This window comes from Canis lupus, chromosome 2 (genome assembly GCF_048164855.1).
Source record: "Canis lupus baileyi chromosome 2, mCanLup2.hap1, whole genome shotgun sequence".
In the NCBI taxonomy this organism is placed as follows: Eukaryota; Metazoa; Chordata; class Mammalia; order Carnivora; family Canidae; genus Canis; species Canis lupus.
In genome coordinates this window covers 48,794,445-48,809,508 of record NC_132839.1, presented here as the reverse complement: position 1 = coordinate 48,809,508, position 15,064 = coordinate 48,794,445, and the positions used below count along the sequence as shown (strand labels likewise).

At 39.8% G+C, this 15,064-nt stretch overlaps 1 pseudogene; it reads right to left on the bottom strand.

Moving 5' to 3' along the window:
• Nucleotides 1–13,708: 13,708 nt before the first annotated feature.
• On the bottom strand, nucleotides 13,709–14,821 carry LOC140609411 (adenosine 5'-monophosphoramidase HINT1 pseudogene; annotated as a pseudogene).
• Between the last annotated feature and the right edge of the window lie 243 nt (nucleotides 14,822–15,064).

Here is a 15,064-nt window from a genome sequence, read left to right as displayed (position 1 = left end):
CATTTTACACAGTAGCACTTCTCTTAAAATTGGAGTCAATCCTCTGAAATCCTGCTGCTGCTCTATCAACTAAGTGTAGATAATATTCTAAATCCTTTGTTGTCATTTCAACAATCTTCACAGCATCTTCACCAGGAGTAGATTCCATCTCAAGAAACCACTTTCTTTGCTCATCTATAATAAGGAACTCCGGGCAGCCCAGGTGGCTCAGTGGTTTAGCGCTGCCTTCAGCCCAGGGCGTGATCCTGGAGTCCCGGGATCGAGTCCCACGTCGGGCTCCCTGCATGGAGCCTGCTTCTCCCTCTGCGTCTCTGCCTCTCTCTCTCTCTCTCTCTCTCTGTGTGTGTGTGTGTATGAATAAATAAATAAAATTTTTAAAAAAGAAAAATACATTTAAAATAAAGATTTTATTTATTTATTTGACAGAGAGATAGAGCCATAGAGCACAAGTGTGGGGAGGGAATAGCAGAGGGAGAAGGACAAGCAGGCTACTCAGCCAGCAGGGAGCCCTATGCAGGGCTCGATCCCACGACCCCAGGATCATGACCTGCGGAAGGCAGACACTTAACTGCTTGAATCACCCAGGTGCCCCCAAGGCCCCACTTCTAATTCTAGCTCTCTTACTGTTCCCACCACATCTGCAGTGACTTCCTTCCCTAGAGTCTTGAACCCCTTGAAGTCATCCATGAGGGTTGGAATCAACTTCTTCCAAACTCCCATTCATTTTGATATTTGGGCCTCATCCCATGAATCACAAAAATTTTCTTTTTTTTTTAAGATTTTATTTATCTATTCTTCAGAGACACAGAGAGAGAGAGAGAGGCAGAGACACAGGCAGAGGAGAAACAGGGAACCTGATGTGGGACTCGACCCCAAGATCACACCCTGGGCCAAAGGCAGATGCTCAACAGCTGAGCCGCCCAGGCATCCCGAATCACAAAAATATTCTTTTTTTTTTTTAATTTTTTTTTTTATGATAGTCACACAGAGAGAGAGAGAGGCAGAGACACAGGCAGAGGGAGAAGCAGGCTCCGTGCACCGGGAGCCCGACGTGGGATTCAATCCCGGGTCTCCAGGATCCCGCCCTGGGCCAAAGGCAGGCGCCAAACCGCTGCACCACCCAGGGATCCCCACAAAAATATTCTTAATTGCCATCCAGAATGGTAAATCCTTTCCAAAAGTTTTTCCATTTACTTGCCCAGATGCATCAGAGAGATCACTATCTGGCAGCTATAGCCTTATGAAATGTATTTCTTCAATAATAAGACTTGAAAGTCAAAATTACTCCTTGATCCATGGAATTCAAAATAGATGTTTTGTTAGCAGGCAACAAGAGGCCAACATTAATCTTGGAATATTCTTCATCAGACCTTTTGGGTGACCAGCTGCCATGTCAATGAGCAGTACTATTTTGAGAAGAATCTTTGTTTCTGAGCAGTAGGTCTCAACAATGGGCTTACAATATTTAAGAAACCAAGATGTACTGTCATCCAGGCTTTGTTGTTCCACTGATAGAGACAGGTAGAGTAGATTTAGCATAATTCTTAAGGACCCTAGGACTTTCAGACTGGTAAATGAGCACTGGCTTCAACTTAAAGTCAGCAGCTCCATTAGCCTGTCCTTTGAAGCTCTGAAGCCAGGCACTGACTTCTCTCCAGCTATGAAAGTCCTAGAAGGCATCTTCTTCTGATAGAAGGCTGTTTCATCTACATTGAAAATCTGTTGTATAGTGGAGCCACCTTCACAAATGATCTCCTCTAGATCTTCTGGAAACTTGCTGCAGCTTCTTTTTTTTTTTAATTTTTTTTTTTATTTATTTATGATAGTCACACAGAGAGAGAGAGAGAGGCAGAGACACAGGCAGAGGGAGAAGCAGGCTCCATGCACCAGGAGCCCGACGTGGGATTCGATTCCAGGTCTCCAGGATCGCGCCCTGGGCCAAAAGCAGGCGCTAAACCGCTGCGCCACCCAGGGATCCCACTTGCTTCAGCTTCTACATCAGTACTTGCTACTTCACCTTGAAGTTTTATATTATGGAAAGTGTTTTTCCTTAAACCTCATGAACCAACTTCTGCTAGCTTCAAACTTGTCTTCTGCAGCTTCGTCACCCCCCTCAGCCTTCATAGAACTAAAGAGAGTGAGGGCTTTGTTCTAGATTAGGCTTTGGCTTAAGGGAATGTCGTGGCTGTTGGGCCTTCTGTCCAGACCATTAAAGCTTTCTCCTATCAGCAATAAGGCTGTTTCACTTCCTTATCATTCATGTCACTGGAGTAGCACTTTTTATTTCCTTCAAGAATTTTTCCTTTGCATTCACAACTTGGCTAACTGGGGCCTGAGGCCTAGCTTTTGGCTTATCTCAGCTTTTCATATGTCTTCCTCATTAAGCTCAATCATTTCTAGCTTTTGATTTTAAGTGAGAGACCTGTAACTCTTCCTTTTACATGAACACTTAGAGACCATTGTAGGGCTATTAATTGGCCTTATTTCAATATTGTTCATCTCAAGGAATAATGAGGCCCAAAGAGATGGAGAGAGACAGGGGAAGAGCCAGTTGGTAGAGCAAACACACACAACATTTATCAATTAAGTTAGGCATCCTATATGGGCAAAGTTCATGTCATCTTGCATGCCTGCATTGTCTTTCATCTAAGACCTTATCACCCCAGGTTAATTTGTTTAAAAATAGGTGCCTGCCAACACCTTTTTGAACTTGGCCACAGCAACTTCTTGCATGATACATCTAAGAAGGCAAGGGAAACAAAAGCAAAAATGAACTATTGGGACTTAATCAAAATAAAAAGCTTCTGCACAGCAAAAGATACAGTCAACAAAACTAAAAGACAACCTACAGAATGGGAGAAGATATTTGTAAATGACATATCAGATAAAGGGCTAGTTTCCAAGATCTATAAAGAACTTATCAAACTCACCAGCAAAGAAACAAACAATCCAATCATGAAATGGGCAAAAGACATGAACAGAAATTTCACCAAAGAAGACATAGACATGGCTAACATGCATATGAGAAAATGCTCCGCATCACTGGCCATCAGGGAAATACAAATCAAAACCACAATGAGATACCACCTCACACCAGTGAGAATGGGGAAAATTAACAAGGCAGGAAACAACAAATGTTGGAGAGGATGTGGAGAAAGGGGAACCCTCTTGCACTATTGGTGGGAATGTGAACTGGTACAGCCACTCTGGAAATCTGTGTGGAGATTCCTCAAAGAGTTAAAAATAGAACTGCCCTACGATCCAGCAATTGCACTACTGGGGATTTACCCCAAAGATATAGATGCAGTGAAACGGCAGGACACCTGCACCCCAATGTTTATAGCAGCAATGTCCACAATAGCCAAACTGTGGAAGGAGCCTCGGTGTCCATCAAAAGATGAGTGGATAAAGAAGATGTGGTCTATGTATACAATGGAATATTCCTCAGCCAACAGAAATGACAAATACCCACCATTTGCTTCAATGTGGATGGAACTGGAGGGTATTATGCTGAGTGAAGTAAGTGAATCGGCGAAGGACAAACATTATATGGTCTCATTCATTTGGGAAATATAAAAATAGTGAAAGGGAATATATGGGAAGGGAGAAGAAATGTGTGGGAAATATCAGAAAGGGAGACAGAACATAAAGACTCCTAACTCTGGGAAACGAACTAGGGGTGGTGGAAGGGGAGGAGGGTGAGGGGTGGGGGTGAGTGGGTGACGGGCACTGAGGGGGACACTTGACGGGATGAGCACTGGGTGTTATTCTGTATGTTGGTAAATTGAACACCAATAAAAAATTAATTTATTTTAAAAAATGAAAGGGAATAAAGGGGAAAGGAGAGAAAATGAGTGGGAAATATCAGTGAGGGAGACAAAACATGAGAGACTCCTAACTCTGGGAAACGAACTAGGGGTGGTGGAAAGGGAGGTGGGCAGGGGCTGGGGGTGACTGGGTGATGGGCACTGAGGGGGGCACTTGATGGGATGACACTGGGTGTTATACTATATGTTGGCAAATCAAACTCCAATAAAAAAAAAATGCAAAAAAAAAATAGGTGCCTGCAATACGTTTCCATTATGTACAAACTACAAAGAAAAAATAGTCTAATAATATAAATATTAATAATAACAATATTTAACATGTATTGCACACTTATGTGTTAGGCAGCACATAGCTTTTTCTAGGAATTGTTCATTTAATCCTCAAGACAGCCTCCTGAGAAAGATGTCATGATAACTTTAGTGGGAACCAGGTGGGAGCTCTGGGAAACTTAATTCAGACCTCTGGATCTGGAATCTTTTTTTTTTTAAGATTTTATTTATTTATTCATGAGAGACAGAGAAAGAGAGGCAGAGACACAGGCAGAGGGAGGAGAAACAGGCTCCATGCTGGGAGCCCGATGCAGGACTCTATCCCAGGACTCTGGGATCACACCCTGAGCCAAAGGCAGACGCTCAACCACTGAGCCACCCAGCCATCCCTGGATCTGGAATCTTAACTACTTCAGTGTAATGCAATGTTCAGCTCTGCAGCAGTCTGCCTTCAGATAGTATAGATTTATCTGTCCCTCTTCATCTATTAAAGAAAGCCACACAATGAAAAAATCTTAAAAGGATTTTCACTTTGTCATAAAATAATATCTAGATTCTTTGTAATTGAATAGTTGATCTTTGCTACTAGACATTAAACATGGACCCAAGTACCAAGACATCCAGACAAACCCAGCTACAATGTGTCACAAGATACTTAGGATGCACAACAAAGCTTGATGAATAAGCATATATGTTTGCATGAAGTGGCCGTCCTCAGCCTCAATCTGGCAATTATGCAGAACCATCTAAGTTCCAAATCTTAAATAAATAAATAAATAAATAAATAAATAAATAAATAAATAAATTGAGTTCAAAATCTTCCAATTAAATCTGCTGAGCCCTTCCAACAATATATAAAGAAATTAATCCTACACACAAGCAGATTCTTCAGTGATTAATATTTATATAGTCAGAAAACACTGTTCTTTGATTTCACTCTTTTATTATCAACCTACTGACACAGCACAAAGACTTAACTGTGGCTACTGAAAATAATTTAAATATTAATCCTGGTACTTAAAAATGAATTTACAACTGAAAAATTTAGATGGCAGAAGGGAAAAGAGATGAGAAAAGGGAAGAAGAGAGACATAGATATTCTCTTTTGTGCAAGGTAAGGAGCAAGAACACTGCCAAGTAGCATTGGAATATGAGATAAGTGTTTAGGTATATTTCATAAAGTTAGAGGCTTATGTGTAGCAGAATTAAAAATGATGACATTCACCAACTATCAAAAATCAAGTTGAGTGGTGTATGGATTAACAATTCTGAAACTACTATACATGTATACTAGAATTGAATAATTAAGTAAATGGACAGCAGGTCATGGGAGCTAGGTTTCTCATTATTGGACCAGGACATTAGAGATAAGCATGACACACATGGCAACAGATTAGAGTTGGAGACACAAGTATAAACTCATATTTTGCTTAACACAGACTCAGTGATTAGACACAGAAAAATTTCTCAATATGAGTACATCACAGTTTAATGTACACACATGTCTTGCTCTGTTAGCTCAGAGGGTCCTACAAGCAATGACACCCCAGGAACAATGAGCACACATTGGTTTACCAGATCTTGGTTTCTAACACCATTCTCCAATAAGAGGAACAAGAAAAATGGCTGATTCTACAACAAGTGAAAGAAATATACAAGATGGGCTCAGAACATCCTACAGTGCCAGAAAGTAAGGAAGCACTATGCAATTAAAAAAAAAAAAAAAAAAAAAAAAAAAACGCAATGATGGATGTCAAAGGAGCCAAATGAAAGATTTCCCAGTGGCCAAAGCTGTAACAATTTGAGTAACAAATGCATATTGGATTATAGCCCAAAGTATAAAATAAATATCCACACTCATACAAATAAATGGTTAAATAAATAAATAAATAAATAAATAAGAGACAAATCTCCTGTGCAGAATTCCAAATAAATTCTGTAGATATTCCATCTTAAATGAGGTGAGAAAAAAAAATGAGGTGAGGCATAACTTCCCATTCCATAGTGAAGAAGTGCCATCAACTATATTAGTGACTTTTCCAAAGAATACAGTATAGAAAGTGAGAAAAAGAGTTAATTTTACAGTGGAGAAACCTGACAAATACTTTCTCAGTCATGTGATCAAGATCACCATCAACAGTGGTAAGTCATGTTGATAGGACGTAACATTGATATAATGGAATGAAAATGTACCTCTAACTCTGTGGTCTTCTCGAAAACACATAACTCCAATCTAATCATGAGAAAAACATCAGGTCAATCCCAGTAGTGGGACATTCCACAAAATACTTGGCCAGTGCTCCTCAAAACTGTTAAGATCATCAAAAACAAGGAAATTCTGAGAAACTGTCAGAGCCAAAACGTGTCCAAAGAGCCATGACAACTATATGAAATGTGCTATCCTTGCCAGGATTCTGGAACAGGAAAAGAACACTAGGTAAAAACCAGGGAAATCTGAATAAAGTCTGAACTTTAGCTAATAATAATGTATCGAGGGGAAATTGGCTAGCTCAGTTGGTAGAGCATGTGATTCTTCTGAGTTTGGGTCCCACACTGGGCTTAAAGATTACTTTTTAAAAAGTTTAAAATAGGGCAGCCCCGGTGGCTCAGCGGTTTAGCGCCGCCTACAGCCCAGGGCGTGATCCTGGAGTCCTGGAATCGAGTTCCGCATCAGGCTCCCCGCAGGAAGCCTGCTTCTCCCTCTGTCTGTGTCTGCCTCTCTCTCCATGTCTCATGAATAAATTTTTAATTTTTAAAAAATAAATAAATAATGCATTGATATTGGTTCATTAATTGTAATGAATCATACTAACATACTAATGCCAGATGTTAATAATAAGAGAAACTGGATGTGAGGTTTATGGAAACTGTACTATATTTATAATTAGTAAATCTAATGTTATTTCAGAAAACAAGATTTATTTTTAAAATGTCAAGTGGGGCAAAAGACACACTACTAAAAATACAAAATAATAAATGGACAAGGCTTTTTCTCATAGCATTATTAGTAATAATAAAAAATTAGAAAAACATCAGAAGCAACTCAAATGTCCATTGAGAGGTGATTTGCAAAATAAAGAAGTAAAAAAAAAAAAATCTCTATGTGCCAATGTGGAACTTTCCAGTATACCCATTAACTGATAAAAGCTGCCTTTTATGTATAAAAGAGAGGGAGTATAAATATATATACACACACACACATATTTTGGCATATCTGTAAATCAAAGCAAAACACTAGAAAGATAAACCAAAAACCAATATTACCCTATGAATAAAAGAAGGAAAAAGGAGAAGAGGCAGTGATAAATGTAAGATTTTTTTATACATTGGATTATATAGTTTTGACTGTAGAATCATTCATTTTACTTACTCAAAAAAAATTGTTAAAATAGAGTAGAAATGAGAAAAAAGAGCTAAAGCAAACCTGAAAACAAAACAAATGAACCTATCTGAAGATTAACTTGTAGGGAAAAACACACAGAGAAATAAACTATTGATACAATTTCATAACACAGATTTGACAGTACAGATTTAGTGAGCTTTATTCTAAAGATGAAAAAGAATATAAAGAAATCTTAAACTTTATTTAGTAATCTCACTACTAAAAGTAATATTTAAATTGTTACTTTGAAACTTGTAGGATAAATAAGTAGTTATGTTAGTGAGATTGGAAACCAAACTTTTTTCTTATTAAAAAAGCAATACAAGGATAAAATCAAAGTTATGTAAAAGCCTTGGAAGCATAAATTTGAATTTTAAGTATCAGTAGCAATGCATTATTTATTTTTCTTTGGGCCACTGATGAGGTCTAGAAACTATGAAAAAGTCTGAATAGCACACAGAGTATTCATGCCACTCGGACTGTGGCTTCTAGATACCATTCCCCACAAAAGTAATCAGAGATCATGCAAAAATAGCTAGTTCTGGGTTAGAGGAAGGAAATGTCCAGGACTCTGTGTAGAAAGCAAGGAAGATAAAATCGACAGGATCACTTCAAAAGGAAACAGAAGTCAACTTAAAAGGATTGTCACTAGCTATAGATGGTACAATGTCAGTATCAAAAAGAAAAAATATGGGAATCCCTGGGTGGCTCAGTGGTTTGGCGCCTGCCTTCAGTCCAGGCATGATCCTGGAGTCCCGGGATTGAGTCCCGCATCGGGCTCCTGCATGGAGCCTACTTCTGTCTCTGCCTCTCCCTGTGTGTCTATCATGAATAAATAAACAAAATCTTAAAAAAAAATTACTGGACAGATTAAAACATATGGAACAAAAAAATCATGAGTTCAGGGTGCTGGATGGCTCAGTTGGTTAAGCATTCGACTCTTGATTTCAGCTCAGGTCATGATCTCAGGGTCATGGGATTGAGCCCCACATCAGACTTTGCACTGGGCATGGAGCCTGCTTTAGATTCTTTCTTCCCCTCTCCCTCTGTCTCTCTAAAAAAATTTAAATTTTTTTTTAAAATCCATAACTTCACATCAATATCAAAAAAACAGTGAAAAGAAAATTAAAATAAACAATTTCTTTGTTCACAATTAGAAGAAGCTTAAGAGGTAACTCCTTACTCTGAAAATTGAGCATATCGATCTTATAAAACTATATATTCAGGTAACCAAATAGTCCTAGCTGATGAAAAAAAGTCTCTCCTTATGGAAGATTTTCAACTAATGAATGTAAAAGGAACGAAAGAATTAAAAAATCACCCTTTGCAATGCCTAATGAAATAACTGATTTGGGAAACAATAGCACTAAAATCATTAAGAAAAAGAAAGATGAGAGGTAACTATGCAAATGAAAAGATTGGGGGGGGAGCACCTGGGTGGCTCAGTGGTTGAGTGTCTGCCTTTGGTTCAGGTCATGATCCTGGGGTCCTGGGATTGAGTGGTGCATCAGGCTCACTATGGGCAGCCTGCTTCTCCCTCCACCTATGTGTCTGCCCCTCTCTCTGTGTCTCTCAGGAATAAATAAATAAAATCTTTTTAAAAAATGGAAAGACTGGGAAGTCACAATTTTAGCTTTGCCAGATATTTTGAGCGTCCCCAATGTGCTGTAATATGAAGTATTCTTTTTTCTTTTTTTTTTTTTTAAGCCACCCAGGCTTCCCAATATAAAGTATTGTTGTAAAAAAGTTGAACTTGAATCTAGCCAAGTTATAGACCTAACATCTGGTATTCAGGAAGTTTGTGGGACAGGGAAACCAATTAAATGACACTATGAAGCAGACATGGGACATTTTACAGGGCACCTGGCTCAGTTTCTTTATCAAGCCAATGGCATGGGAAAACCAGGGCAGAAGGGAAGAGGAGAGACTATTCTAGACAAAAAGATTTAAGAAACAACATCCAAAATATAACACGTGGCTTTGTTTCAGTCCCCATCTGAAAAAAAAAAATGTAGAAAAAAATATTTTTCAGGCAAATGAGGAAATTTTATTGGTTGTTTTTTTTTTAAGATTTTATCTATATATTCATGAGAGATACACAGAGAGAGAGAGAGAGAGGCAGAGGGAGAAGCAGGCTCCATGCAGGGAGCCCGACGTGGGACTCGATCCCGAGTCTCCAGGATCATGCCCTGGGCCGAAGGCAGAGGCTAAACCGCTGAGCCACCCAGGTGTCCCCAAATGAGGAAATTTTAATACGGGCCTGCTATCAAATGATATTAGGAAAGTATTGTTAACTGCTTTAGGTATCATGACAGACAGAATAATGGTCTCCAAAGATGTACACAACCTTGTCCCAGGAACCTGTATGTTATGTTGTTACACGGCAAAAGGAAATTAAAATTGCAAATGCTAGTCACCCGACTTTAAAACGGGGAGATTATCCCAGATTATATCCGTGAATCCACTGTAATCACAAAAGTCCTTAAAGAGGAAGAAGGAGGGGAGCCTGGGTGGCTCAGTGGTTGAGCATCTGCCATTGGCTCGGGTCGTGATCCCAGGGTCCTGGGACCGAGTCCCGCTTCGGGCTCCCTGCAAGGAGCCTGCTTCTTCTCCCTGTGCCTATGTCTCTGCCTCTCTCTGTGTGTCTCATGAATAAATAAATAAGATCTCTTAAAAAAAAAGAAGAAAGAAAGAAAGAAAGAAAGAAAGAAAGAAAGAAAGAAAGAAAGAAAGAAAAGAAAAGAAGAAAAGAAAGAAAAGAAAAGAAAGAAAAAAAGAAAAAGAAAAGAAAAGAAAAAGAAAAAGAAAGAAAAAGAAAGAAAAGAAAAAAAAGAAAAGAAAAGAAAAGAAAAGAAAAGAAAAGAAAAGAAAAGAAAAGAAAAGAAAAGAAAAGAAAAGAGGGCAGCCCCGGTGGCTCAGCGGTTTAGCGCTGCCTTCAGCCCAGGGAGTGATCCTGGAGACCTGGGATCGAGCCCCATGTCAGGCTCCCTGAATGAAGCCTGCTTCTTCCTCTGCCTGTGTCTCTGCCTCTATGTGTGTGTCTCTCATGAATAAATAAATAAAATTTAAAGAGTTTTTTTTTAAAGAGGAAGATAGAAGGCTAAGGCTGCAAACCACTGGAGCTGGTTTTGAAGACAGAGGAAACAGGGCTACAAACCAAGGAACTCAGAAGTCTCTAGAAGCCAGAAAAGGCAAGGAGATGGATTCATCCCTAGAGCCTCCAGAAAGGAACACAGGCCTGTCAACATCTTGATTTTAGTCCAGGAAGACTTGGAATCCTGACCCTCAAAACTGCAAGATAATGAATATGTGTTGTCTTAAACCGGTAAGTTTGTGGTCATTCATGACAACAGTCATAAAAAACTAAAACAGGCAGGGTAATAAAAATACTATGTTACATAAGAAAATGTATTTTATAGAGATACATTTGTAAATACTTAGGAATGAAATGACTTGATGGCAGAGATTTGCTTGAAAACACTAGAGCAGAGGGATGCCTGGCTGGTTCAGTCAGAGGAGCAGGCAACTCTTGATCTCGGGATTGTGAGTTCAAGTCCCACGTTGGGCATAGAGAATACTGAAAAATAAAATCTTTAAAAAAATAAAATACTGGAGAAGAAAGGAAAAAAACAGTAGAATATGAAGTGTGGTGAAATGTCTGTAACTGGATTTTGGTGATAAGTATGTGAGGTTCATTATCATATGCTCAACTTTTGTGAATATGAGTAAATTTTATAACGAAGTTTGAAATTTGGGGGGAACAGTTGGAGTAAACATTTTTTTAAGAAGAGTGCTGCCGGGCAGCCGTGGTGGCCCAGTAGTTTAGCTCCACCTTCAGCCCAGGGCCAGAGACCCGGGATCAAGTCCCACGTCAGGCTCCCTGCAGGGAGCCTGCTTCTCCCTCTGCCTGTGTCTCTGCCTCTCTCTCTCTGTGTCTCTCATGAATAGATGAATAAAATCTTAAAAAAAAAAAAAAAAGAAGAGTGCTTGCCTTCTGAGCATAGTGATCATAAGCCACAATACTGTGTTATAGACTTCAAAGCTGATGAGACACTAGATCTGAATTGTTCCCACTACAAAAAAGAAATGCTAGGGATGCCTGGGTGGCTCAGTGGTTTGGTGCCTGCCTTCAGCCCAGGTCGTGATCCTGGAGTTCTGGAATCGAGTCCCGTATCAGGCTCCCTGCATGGAGCCTGCTTCTCCCTCTGCCTGTGTCTCTGCCTCTCTCTCTGTGTCTCTCATGAATAAATAAATAAAAATGTTTTAAAAGAAATTATAATTATGTCACGTGAGAGAGGTGGTCACTAACCCTAAGGCAATAACCATATTGCAATGTAGAAATGTACCAGATCCCATGTTTTACATCTTAAAGTTATATGTCAATCAAATCTCAATAAAATATTTAAAAAAAAAAGCTTGCCTTCCAAAAATGAGATGTTCTCCTTTACATCTTGCCTTATTCTTATTCTCCATTCTTCAACATGCTTTGAATCTGCATAGGGTCAGGTGTCACCCTATAAATCACGCTGAAAACAATGACCAGATTTTGATTATCTTCTCATGCTCCTACTTCAGTAGTTCAGACGGATCAAGAAATTCCCTCCCATTAAAATCTTCATTATTTACTGGCACTTGCTAACCTTTACTGGGTAGTTCCTTAGTGCCAGGCATCATCTGTTGCCCATGAGCTCTCATCTTAGCCCTGAGAGTTACAGATGGGGAAAATGAGACACAAGAAGTAAAAAGCCCCATTCTGCTGGTTGGGAAGTGGTGGATCTCAGCTCAAACCCAGGCCCCGGCCCCAGAACATGCACACTTAACTTCCATTCTTATCTGCCTGTCGGTAATTATTTCCACATCAGAAAAAATAAACGTGGTGTTAACAACATCACATACCTCATACATTTCCTACAATGGAAATTAAAGAATCTGGTGTTGATAGCTTAGCATTTGAACCCAGCTCTTACAGTGAAATGTTTCAGCCTAATGGTAGAGACAGAGCGTTACTTAAGGTGATGGCTTTTATATTCCTGAGCTTTGTAGGCAAACTTGGCATCCCACTCCAAGATGCCGTCTGGAGTTTGCCCAGTTCTGTGTTGGAGGGTTATAAATAGATGCATCAAATGCCAGATACTTAATCCACGGCAGCTCTTGCTAATATGAAAATCCCATTTGCAAAGGGTTTTTTCTACCCAATTGAATTGACGTGGTGAAGTAATTCTGTCGGAAACAAAAACCTGTCTAAGAGGCTCAGAAAGAGTTGCACATTATTTGCATATATTTGCATATTAATTTATAGTTGGTGAAATACCTCATTAAGGAGTAGATTTCTCCAGGCTACTGAAATCCAAGGAGGCAAATATTTTGAGCCAATCAATTTAATGGATTAGGACCAGCCTCTCTCTCTCTGCTACCCATTTCTCCCTTTTAAAAGAAAATTAACAGTAAGGCTTCACCCCAATTCCAGGTTTTACCTGGAAATGTTAATGGGGAGTATGGGAGGTAGGTTAACCTGGATGTACTTTGGTTGGGGAGTCTGAGGAAAGAGGCAAGACACACACTTCCAGTCAAGAGTCAGCCCAAATCCAAGTTATCATCCCTCTCTGAATACCAAATCCTATAAAGGAAGCCCAGACCAAGGGCAGGGCCACCTGGTTTCTCCACACCGTCTGACCTCTCTGTTGTTCCATCTCAATTTCCTGACCTGACTCTCCTTCACCCATATCTGCATTCTCTTTAGTTCCAACCCTCATGTCTGTGCCCCACTTTGTACAACAGAGGTAACAACAACGCCCACCTCTAGGATGACTGAGGGGAGGCCTAGCACTGTACTTTTTTTCCACCAAAGTTTTATTGTGTAAGGTAGTCTATGGGACACCTGGGTGGCTCAGTAGGTTGGCTGTCCAACTCTTGATTTCAACTCAGGTGATGATCTCAGGGTCCTGGGATCAAGCCCTGCATCAGGCTCCCTGACCAGTGGGGAGTCTGCTGCTCCCTCTCCCCCTGCCCCTCCCTCTCACTTGTGCTCTTGATCTCTCTCCTTCTAATAAATGAAATATTAAGGAAAAAGAAAGAAAGAAAGAAAGAAAGAAAGAAAGAAAGAAAGAAAGAAAGAAAGAAAGAAAGAAAGAAAGAAAAAGAAAGATAGCATATGTGACTAATTCAGGACACAAAGTTGGATTCTTCTTGACTTACATCTTATTTGACTTTAATATATGTTGAGAAAATATTTCTTTTTTTTTTTAACCATGCAACATTGTCTTTTATTATGTATGGGTTTTAAAAACTACTTCCTCAATCTATCCATACATAAGGCAAAAGTAAGTATACTGTTTAACATACTGGAACTTAAAAATATTGACCATTGCCTAGAGAAGGGAAAATTATCCCTAAAACATGCTTAACCAGGAGGCCAATTCATCTGCCGGCCTCCAAGGACATGGAGATGAACATGATAGACAGACTGTCCCCCATCTGAACCTTCATTCACCACCATTCGATAATAATTCTTCAGGCCCAGATGAGCAGCACATTTCTTGCCAACAATCATTAAATGTCCAAGAAGACTTTCATCATCATCTTCCGCTACAGAAATCTGGGAAATATGTTTCTTGGGTATCACCAGAAAATGAGTTGGTGCTTGAGGGGAAATGTCATGGAAAGCAATACACTGGTCATCCTCAAAAATTATTTTGGCTGGGATTTCCTTGCGGATGATCTTTCTGAAGATCATGTCACCTCCAGCCCAGGTGGCCTGAGCCTTGGCAATCTCATCGGCCCTTGCAGCCTCCTCCCGCGCCAAGAAAATATTTCTGATTCAGCAATTACTTACGAATAAAAAGAAAAGTTACATATGTAATAGGTATATTTTCAGGTAAATAGCTAATGAGAATCACGAATATTAAAATCTAAGTGGCTAAAATAACAAGAATTTGTAAAATGAATCATGGATAACTGACATCCTAACAATACGGCCTACCACCATCCTTGACATGCACTAAATATTCGAGAAACATTAGCTGTTTCTCTGGGTTGTCTATTCCTGTGAGACAGGAATCCAGAGAGGGATCAGCTGGTGGCTTTTCTGTTGCAAGTGGCATCAGCTGGGGTCATTCACTTAGCTGCATTCAGCTAGTGGCTGAACTGGAGTAGAATTTTCAAGAAAGCTTCACTTCTTTTTGTTGTGCCTCCATGCTTTTTTCCACGTGGCCTCTCTCTTTTTACATGGTGAGTATGGGCTTCCTTCCAACGCGGTGTTCTCAAGGGTATCAAGCTTCTTACAGTCTGGTTCAAAAGGAAACATTCCAAAGAGGAAGTCAGAGCTGCCAATCTCTGAAGGCATAGCCTCAGAAGTTACACTCCATCACTTCCATTGCATTCTGTTGATCCCACGAAACGAGGCCCAAGGCTACAGATTCAAAGGGAAGGGCATAGGCTCTACCTCCTGCTAGACAAGTGGAAAGAACCAGCAGCCAGCTTTCATCCTAGTCATCCATTGCATTGTTGTCTGGCAATCTTGTCCACTCTATGCCCTGGGTTTAGCTATGGTCCTGAGACTTCTCCTGAGCCTGGAATCACAGATCTT